General features: G+C 32.5%; 1 pseudogene; it reads right to left on the reverse strand.

Moving 5' to 3' along the window:
• Positions 1-423: 423 nt before the first annotated feature.
• Positions 424-903, reverse strand: LOC149535433 (phytochrome-interacting ankyrin-repeat protein 2 pseudogene; annotated as a pseudogene).
• Between the last annotated feature and the right edge of the window lie 9,778 nt (positions 904-10,681).

Below are 10,681 nucleotides of genomic sequence, written 5' to 3' on the forward strand. Positions count from 1 at the left end.
TATAGATCTTGTCTCCTTTATTATATTTCAATGTGCATGATTAGAAAGATTAGGGATAAAGGAGGAGAAACCATTTAATGAGTGTTAGGAATGTTTTTTCTTCTTCCCCACATTACTCAACTTCTACTTGAACCAAGTAACTTGGGCTTGTACTAACCAAGCAACTCTATCTCCTTTGTCAAACCTTTGTCTATCAAGCTCCCCTTTAGTGATTGAGTAACTTAGAAACCATTACTATTGAGCAGCTCAACACTCCCTATTGTAGCTTGGTCACCAAGAAAATTTTAAGAAGTTTTTATGTTACAACTGTAACAATATAGAACACATAATTAGATAGTTTCATTTTTTTATTTAGTTTAGATAACCAATTGTTACAATTAGAAAATAAAAATTGTAGGTATAAATATCAGATATCTATATTATTTACCTATCACCTGAAATAGACACCTCACTACAACTTCCTTCACTTACAAAAGTGTTAGATTCTCTTTTCAATTTGATATCATAAGCCCATTCAAGTCATGTGTAGTAATGCAGGTGTAGATTGAATCTTTCATTATTAATATCAGGATGCATAAATCCCTCATTCTCAATCAAATATTCAATATCCTTCTTAATATTCTTTTCTTTTGTTACATTGTGCAAAGAAGTCCATCAAAAATCACCCTTACTAAGAGCATCAATGTGAACAGCTCATTCTAGTAGTTCATCCATCACCTTAAAATATCCACCAATAGCTAGCAGGCATAAAGGTGTTTTTCTAGGTTAATTAGGGCCTAAGGATATTACATTTAAATCTACCCCTTCATCCTATAGATGTCTCACCAATTTCAAATCAGCTTTACATGCTCCAACATGAAGTGGAGTCTAGCCAATGTCATCTATTTCATGGGGGTCGATCATTGACTCCTAGTATGCTTGATATATACCAATAAAATAGCCCAATTTTATAGTGATACGAGAAATTGACATCTATGATGGCCTTGACTTCATTAAAAACTATGAATTGTGAAGTTGGTGTGAAGGAAAACTAGGAAATTAACTAACTCTGAGCACTCATGTCTTTCAAAGTGGAAGGCAATGGAACTGAAAATTCCTCTACTACAATTGATCATTAGAGATGTCGAGTAAAATAGAAGATTTCATGGGAACCATGGAGACTACTCCCACTACCCCACATGATGATGACCTTAGGTTGTGTTTATGTTAAAATCCATTTATGCTAGCTCATTTGTGGTGGAAATTGTGTTGATGCACAAATGAGAGACTGGTTTAAGAGAAATCATTGTTAGGGGTGAGCCAGGTGGTAAAAATCTTATAGCATGCCATAATTGTAGAAATTCTACCATTTGAGGCCCTCAAATGCCATATTTTATTAGAAAGAGAGACATAAAAACCATTCCATCCCCCTATACCTCAAAAATATACATACATAAAACTACCCATTTTGTCAATCATCTTCAAATTCTAGATGCAAAAACCCTAGCTTTTACAAATAGTACTACGAAGAATTATCACTAGAAAGCTCAAACTATAAATTTTTCTCTACAAAATAAGGAACTCACCTTATAGCATAACTATAGATTGAAAAATAAAATCCAAAAATAGAGAATTGGGCACTTGTTCTACCAAAAATTTGGTGAAATACATCAAACTCTTTCTAATTGATTGTTTAATGAATTCTACTTTTCATGGAATTTCATCCACAAAGATATCTTATTTTCTCTTCACTATACAAAATGAAAGACATTTAATTATATGATGTTTTGTATTTTTAGTTATTTCTCATCTGAACTTTCCTTACACTTTTTACTACAATCTAATATTGATGGAAAATTGAGATCTTATACATGTTTTTAATTTTTTTGTATTCATTTTTATTAACATTATAAAATATTGATGAATCCTTCTATTATAAATTTATTAGATATTTCTTTTTTTCTTGTTAATAAATGTTTGAAATTATTCAATATACTAAATTAGAGTGGTGAGTATATATCTTAGGGCTTATGTATTATGTCTTAAAACCAATTTATTAAAAATTGTGAGAAATAATAAAACTTAGTCAATATTTTTTTTAATGAATAGTCCCTTTCTTTTAATAAAGTAATATACTTGTTACATATTCACAAAAAAGGGTGAGGGGATACAAGATCACCCCATGAAAGTTCACATGGAAAAAGTAAAAAAAAAAACAACTATTTACCAAAAAAAAAAAAAAAAAGTGGCTCCCTCAAGTTGCAAGAGTAATGCCAACCAAAGGGTGATCATTATGATCATTATAACCCTAGGAATCCCTGGGATTAGTAGATGGACTAGGAATAGTCCATCCATTAGCAATATCTTCATCAACAACTTTCTCATTGTCTTTCTGCCCTACCCACAATGAAGAAATTGCCATATCCAAGTGGAGGAAAGACCACTTAGAGCCACCATAGATAGGAGGGGGAGACATAGGAATTAGGGACTAGCCAAAGCTATGAAAAAGAGGAGAAGCCAAGCCATGCCAAAACCAACATTGCCACAACTAGCAGAGCAATGAAGGGGATCTCGTGAGTGCAACATATGAGAGCAACATGTAGAAGAATTGTGACCTTAAAAATGGCCTTGGGGTAGAGTGTGGTGAGTTGAAGGGTTAGGAACAACTCTAATGACCGTGAAAGACATGTTACCAAAATAATTGAACAATTCCTAGATTCACAAAATGATATTATTACAAATGCATGCTTTAGTGTACATAGCAACATTAAAATCAAGAAAGCTATGAGTGAAAAGAATAGCATTCCTATCTTTCTACAAAGTAAAAAAATATCCATCCTAAAAGTATGCTAGATCTAGGTAAATTGATGAGAAATACTTAAGGAATCACCTAGTAGAATTATGTTCCAAGAAAAGGGTTCTAGCCTAAAAGGCTTAAACAAATCATGCATCGATTGCAAATAGTTCTGAGCATGCCTAGAAAAGTGGAAAATATGAAAAGATGGTTTAGGATGCCCACAAAAAGGACACTGAGGATTAGGAACACAAATATGTTTGAGTCTCCACCCAAGGAGAAGCCATTGTAATTACAAACATTAGCAAAAATGGGAAATCTTAGGCTTAGTGATAGCATCACAAATAGTGTCAAAACGAACCTTCCAATGATGAGGAGAAGACTGTAGATGCCATCACTAGTTGAGAGTATCAACCATAGAGAAATAGGGAGAAAGCTATCAATACCCTAAGATGGGGTTATAAGTAGTAAATGGTGTGGTAGGATACCACTTCCATTCTTTCCACCAAGTTTTTACAGACTAAATTCCCAATATGTGAAGCAAATGATGTGAAATAGTAGAAAGAAACAAGTCAAAAGTCTAATGATCTAGATGAGCAAGATGGAACTAGACCTACATATCTTCCCAAGATCTTAGTATCATACAGAACCTAGTGAAAATTTCAGTGGGAGTCTTGATGCTATGTTCAAAAAAAACATAGAACATTGGCACCTTGAATCTTGGCTAGAGGAACAACCTCAATGGAAAACCTCAAAGACCACAAAAGGTTATACTGATTCAAAGAAATCCCATAACAAAACCCATCACCATCTTAGTGAAGCCAAGGATTCACAAATTCCAAATCTTTCCAAATGCTCTTGATAACAAAATATCCTTGAATATGGATAGGCTCATGCATAATGAGAAGGGTCTATATACCAACCCCTTCTATGTAGGCCTATTAATAATAAATCTAGAAGAGATACAATGTTGGAACAACACTTTCCAACCTCCATCACTAATGAGAGAATGAATAATCCACTTAGTACAAACACAAATCCCTTGATTTTGTGTGGAGAGAAGGCCAAGACATCCAAATGCTTTAGCAAGATAACATAAATCCTAGGCAACACTATATAATCATGATGATTTGAACTAGAAGCCCAAAAGAAAGTCACAAAGAAAGAATTCTATCTTGAGGTAGGAGGCTTTGGAGGGAGCCCAATAAGAGGATTAATAAACATGAGTAGTAGTCAATACCTTTGAGAAAATTTGGAATTTCCTCACAAGAGAGAGGGGTTTAGTAATCTAGTAGTCAAGATTTTTCTCAATTTTCATGAGCACATAATTCCGCAAATCCATCAAATAATCTTGAAAGGAAAATGAGATGCAAAAAAAAAGAATAGATCCTCATGAGTGACCCATTTCCAGTGAAATTGAGAAAGCCAAGGTAGTACTAGAAGAAAGGATTGCTTCTAATAGAGCATCCTGTACCATTGAATAGCCAAACAAAAATCTTGACAAAAAGGTGTCCAAGCATTACAAGGAATTAGTGATATTATCCTCATCCTAAAGGAGAGTGAGAAATGTGTCATCAATAAAGTGACCATTGAGAAGTTGGGAAGAAGAATCAAACAAGTAAATACAACACACCAAACTAGAAGAAATAGAGTGGGCACATAGGTAACCAAAACCTCCAACATCAAGAACATACAAAGCTAGAGCTAGAGGGAAACCCTGATAGATGGATCAAGAGAGATTAAAGGCTTCATATTGAGAGTTTTTTATAGTAATACATGTATTAGTATCTCCAAAAGGTATCTCCATGGACTAGAGAAAATTAGGGAAAAAAACCAAAGCCTCCAAAACATAGGAAAAATGATCAACCATTTAATTTGATCATAAGCTTTGGAAAAATTATTTTTCAAAAATAGAGTATGCTGATTGGACATATGATCCCACTCCATGCCTTCCCAAATAATAATTTTGTTGTCAAGAATATATGTGGATTTGGTAAAACTAGTTTTCTTAGGTTGCACAATTAAGGGAAGAAGATGCCAAATCTTAATAGCTAAGGCCTTAATAATGATCTTGTATGACACATTAAGAAAGGTGATGGGCCACTAATTGAAAATATCCTTAGGGTAACTGACTTTAGGTATGAATTTAATGTTTCCTTTGTTAATGATGGCTCAAAGATCTTAGTATGATATGCTTCAAGATAGACTTTTTGTAGGTCTTAGCCAATAGAATTCAAATGCTATTTATAGAATTCATAGGGGAGGCCATCAAACCCAAGGGATCTATCATTTTCTATAGAAAAGATAGGCTCATTGTGTTCCCAAATGCTAAGAAGCTTCTTATAGAAAGTTGATTACTTGACCACTAACTAGTTCAGAGCAACCCAAATTTACTTTCTAAGAGCTTTCTCCTAGGCAAAAAAATTTCCCCATGAAGCCAAAAAAAATCATAGTGGTGCACAAAATCTTGTAGGATGTTGAGGAGATTGGAAAGAATAGTATTTCCCTATTTAATCTTTTTAATCACAAAGTTGATATGATGGGTCATAAGAGCTGGGAAGAATTCTTTAGAAGCTTTATTGCAATAATCTGCAACCAATGGAGGCAATCCTTGGTTTGGGCACCATGAGAAACATAGTTATCACCAATTTTTCTATCATGGAAAAGCTTGACAAGCTAGACTTGAAAATTAGAATCAAATGTGTTATGGGAGAGAGCTTCAAAATCCATCCAGAGAGCCTTGGTATTGGCTTCATAAGATGTTTGTTTAAATATAGAAAATTTTGACCCATATATGTGAAGAAACCTAGTAGTTCTTTTAACAACACCATTCCAACATTGAATCCAACCTATTTGAGAATGGGGTCTTGGCTCTTAGTTCCAAATGTGTAGAATATGAGCAATAGTAGCTGTATGCATTAGTATTAACATGTTGAGAAATAATTGTGTTCTAATAGATTATTGGACAATAGTTTGCCAAGAAAAGGTAAAATAAATGGGATAGTGGTCTAAAAACATCACATTTGACAAGGGAATGATAGGTAACTCTTGATCTTCAGAAAAGGAAAAAAAAAGATTGTGCAATAATCATGGCATGATCAAGATATTTAATATATGATTTGAGCCATCTCAAAAGCTAGACCACGTGTTCCAAACCCCAATTTTCCTATGGTGATTAGAAATAAGATAAAAAAGGCCTAATTTACTATGCATAAAGTATGAGACTTCCCTTTCCCCAACTATCTAGTGAAAAATTAAAATACCTTCTTTGGTAGAAGCTTGCTCAACCATATTAAAATCATCACACATAAACCAAGTAGCTGGGGGAAATTTGTTAGCCATCTAACACCAAATTTGAGATCATTCCACAACATAATTGGGAGAAAAAAAATTAATTATACCAAAGGAATGATTATTGATAGAAAGAAAAATCAAAATAATTATGTGCATCAGGTCAAAACCATGCCAAATAATAACAAAATTAAGATGAGGTGAAAGAAGAGTAACTACAAAACCTCTACCAACTTCGTGCTAAGAAGGAAATATAATGTCATCTGGCCAAATAATATGATAGGTACAAGAAAGAATGAAACTAGAGATTTTAATCTCTTACATACAAAGGAAATCTAGACTACCAAGTCTATAATGGGTATCTTAGACTTAGTACTTTATGGAGAGGTCTATAAGACCTCACACATTCCATGATAAAAAAATTAATGAAACTCTTCCATATCTATCTCATCCTTAAAGGAGGAGTAACAATAAGGTTGGAACTAGGTTAAAACTATAGGGGAACCCTCCAAGAGTGATGACCCACCACTTCTCTTCTAGTTTCTCAACATGCTTGGGTGGAATGCCACCTTGATCCCCTAAGGATGGTTTGAAACTTTTGAAATGATAGGAAATTATTCTTTTGAAAATGCCAATGAACCTACAATGGCTGGGGTTTGCACTCCATTCTACACATAAGGGGTGGAAGCTAATGCTACATTTGACTATTTTGGGGTTGAGGAAGCCTTTCCTTTTCTCCCAATAGTGATCAATTCCTCCTTTTGATTTCCTTCCAATAGCTTGATGTGAGAATCCTTGACTGGGGTTTAACCCTAGGCACTGACAAAGTGAAATCCCTCATCTTTTGTTTTATCAAATGACACCTATAACAAGTGTTTGGAAGGTTCAAATAAAGCACCTTTTGGGAGAAGGTGTGGGAACCAACCTGAATCTCCATAGAATCCTTGAGATCCTTGAAGAGATCAACCTTAATGAAAAAATATTTCGAAGGGTGAGCATTGAAAAACTTATCATGTTCCTTAGTAACAACTTTCCCAAGGGTGTTGGAAATGAACTCAATAAAAAACTAGTAAGGTAGGGGAAGAATAGGGAAATCAACACATATAGAAGCCCTAAGAGTTTTTTCATTAGAGATAGTAAAGTCTTGAGAACACCTTTGAAGCACAAGCAAGGAGGAACAAACCAACCAAGGGACATTTCTAAAGAATATATTAGCTTGGGATAGGTTAGCAAAGAGAAACAAAAAAACCTTTGGTAAGGTTTTGCATAGCCTCAAGATGGACTTAGTAAGGAGTCCAACTCTTGATAACCCATTCTCTGAGCATAGTTTTGGAAGGAGTCCCACCCACAAAATACCCTATCAATGTATGTTGTTCTAACCATTCACATGCAACAATAAATTCTTGTAGAGGAAGAATAATATCAAGATTACCTTATGGAAGACATTTAGGATGAACTTGGGAGGATTTTTGTTCAATGGAGGTGCCATGACTATCCAAATTAGTAGTGTGAGCACAAACATTAGCTACTGGGTCACACCTAGATAGGGCCATTATAAACTAGCCCTAAAAAATTCTGCACTAAATGCAATATGACAAATAGAAAACTCAAGAGGAGAGCTCAGAAAGAGTGTCATACACAAGGGAGAAATAAATTATTTGTGTATTCTAGAATAGGAACTATTGATTATGAAACAATTTTTTCCTTTAAAAATATTAATTCTTACAAAGAAACTAAAAGAGGGTGAATAAATGAAATCATCATTGAATTCAAATCAATGTAGAAACATTACAATATAATATACATTGAATTCCCTTGAAAATATGTAAAACATATATTTTTTCTTCAAATATAATGGAGATAAAACAACAAGAAATATAACTATATACTCACTATTTTATGGTTACATCTCAAATCATCCACTCAAAAACATGGAATTCCTATGGACGCCTCTTTCATCTCCATTAAAATCATGATTGCAAATAAAAAACAAAGTACTAAATGAATTGAAATTCAAATATAGAAAGTACAAATTTGATATTCAAAATCAAAATGCAAGCATGACCATGCCAAACACATGCAACAAATTAGACATAAAATAAATTTAAAAAGTAGAAGAATAAATTACAAATTCTCTTTCTTCTAAATGACCTATCTAAAATCGATAAAGTCATTTCTTTTTTCAATAGGTTTTGTTATTCATTAAGAAAAAAATAGATTGAATCCACACTTTGGTCTATTTCCTTCTCAACAACCATTTGAGTGTTGTTATTCATTAAAGAATATAAAATGGATTTAATCTATTTTTTCTCAAAAATAATTTTAGTATCATTAGGGCATGCTCCCAAATACGAGTAGTAGTTAAGAAGAAAATGGATTGAATCTACAAGATCTCCCCGTGTATCCCAAAAAAAATCCAGTCATTGTCCATGAAAAGGTAAAAAAAGGAAAAACTAATTATATTTCTTCAAAGTTTTCTAGGTTTTTGGTATTGGAGAGAATTGAATCCATTGTCTATTTACCATCAAGCCTCATATTTTCCCATAATATCACCCAAAAATATTCATATTTTTTGGTATGTCAAGCAACCATTGGAAATAATATTTCAAGGTTTAATATTGATTAAATAGTAGTTTACACTATTTTCTTAACACTAAAGTATATTAAATGTAATGATACTAAAATTATGTTATATTTTATAAAGATAGTTATAGCATGACATTAATGTGATTAATATTCTAAATTATATGTTAATTATAAAATAATTGATTAATAATTAATCTTTTTGATATGTAGATATAGATTTGGAGTTTTCTTTTAACTACATGGAGGATTCTTATTTTAGTTAGGAGTTTATAGATAGAGTTTGAGGCATTTTGAGAGTAGAGTAGGTTTATTTTGAGTTCATTTCTGCTAGCTCAATATCAATTGAGAGAAAATTCAAGGAATTTAAATTATAAGGATGTATTAAGCAGACAAAAAATCTATTATTGAGTAATTAAAGTTATTAAAAAGTAAAATATTTTAGTTAGGAGTTTATAGATAGAGTTTGAGGCATTTTGAGAGTAGAGTAGGTTTATTTTGAGTTCATTTCTGCTAGCTCAATATCAGTTGAGAGAAAATTCAAGGAATTTAAATTATAAGGATGTATTAAGAAGACAAAAAATCTATTATTGAGTAATTAAAGTTATTAAAAAGTAAAAGAATGTACTAATATGATAAAAGAATTATCCATCATTCATTTAGTCATTTGTTTAGGTGGCTAATTATTGGTGATCAATTTTTAATCATTTATTTTTCCATATATCTTTGTCTAACCTTATGATTTCACCTAATGACCAAATTAGTCATTTATTTAATTGCTTTTAATTATAAGTTACAAAACATTATTAGAATTTGATCACTTTTAGTTAGGTGACTATCATTTTTAGTCTTGTGACTAAACATTTTAGTCATGTAGTTATTCATTTCCCAAAATTCTTTTAATGGATAGAGATTCCTATTTTACATCATCCTTTTGGATAAATTTATAGGTATCATTGGACACTAGGCTTAATTTTAGTATAGTGTATGATGCTTAGTTATATGGTTATCCTGAGAAGGTTAATAAGGTACTAGAGGATATGTTCCACATGTACATGATTGACCATTAGGTCAAGTTTGAGGAGTATATGTATCTTGTTGAGTTTACCTATAATAATGGGCACCATTCATCTATAGGTATGCCACCTTATTAGGCCTTATGTGGGAGATCTTCTAGGACACTATTGAGTTGGGATAGGATTGACGATAGAGTATATATTTTTCATCAGTTAGTTAGTAGATAGAGATGTAGGTGGAATTAATTAGAAAACATTTTAGAGATGCATAGGATAGAAAGAAGTATGCAAACATGAAGAGAATTAATTAGGAGTAAAAAGTCAAAGATAGGGTCTTGTTGAGAGTAAATTTATAGAAGAGTTTGATCTTCTTTGAAAAGGGATCTAAGTTGGCACCATGATTTTTTAGATGATAAGACCATTTTCTTATCATCTAGACTTGCCAATTAGTCTTTCATGCATCCACAATGTGTTTCATGTTTCTATAGCTCGAGTATATTTATGATGAGTCTCAAATTATAGATTGGGATTCTTTGCAAGTGAAGTTAGATGGGCATCTAGCCTTGGAGCCCATTTTTATTATAGCTTGACAGAACCTTGCACTTTGAGGCAGAGAGCTCAAGGAGGTTAGGGTCTAGTAAGATTGTTATGATGAGGTCGTGACTTCATGGGAGGATGTAACAAAAATGAGATCCTAGTACCCATACCTTTTCTATGAACTCTAGGTGGAAGGTCAAGTCTAGAGGGAGAGAATTTTGATTCAATATTTTTAGAATTTTTTTGACTGACTAGACATTGACTCATATTATTTATGCCATGTGATGATTACTCTAGTATTCTTTACTTATTATGCTTGATGACATTTAATATCTATGCATGAATTGTGATGGTTTATTTCCATAATTTGAACTGAATTCATTAATATTTTATGGTACTTCAATTATGAGAGTTCATTACATTTGATCTTTGTTTAGAAAGTTTAAAAATCTTACTAAAATGAAATTAGCAATATTTTGAG

This window comes from Cupressus sempervirens, chromosome 10, assembly GCF_028749045.1.
Source record: "Cupressus sempervirens isolate cs-2001-9-10 chromosome 10, ASM2874904v1, whole genome shotgun sequence".
NCBI lineage: Eukaryota > Viridiplantae > Streptophyta > Pinopsida > Cupressales > Cupressaceae > Cupressus > Cupressus sempervirens.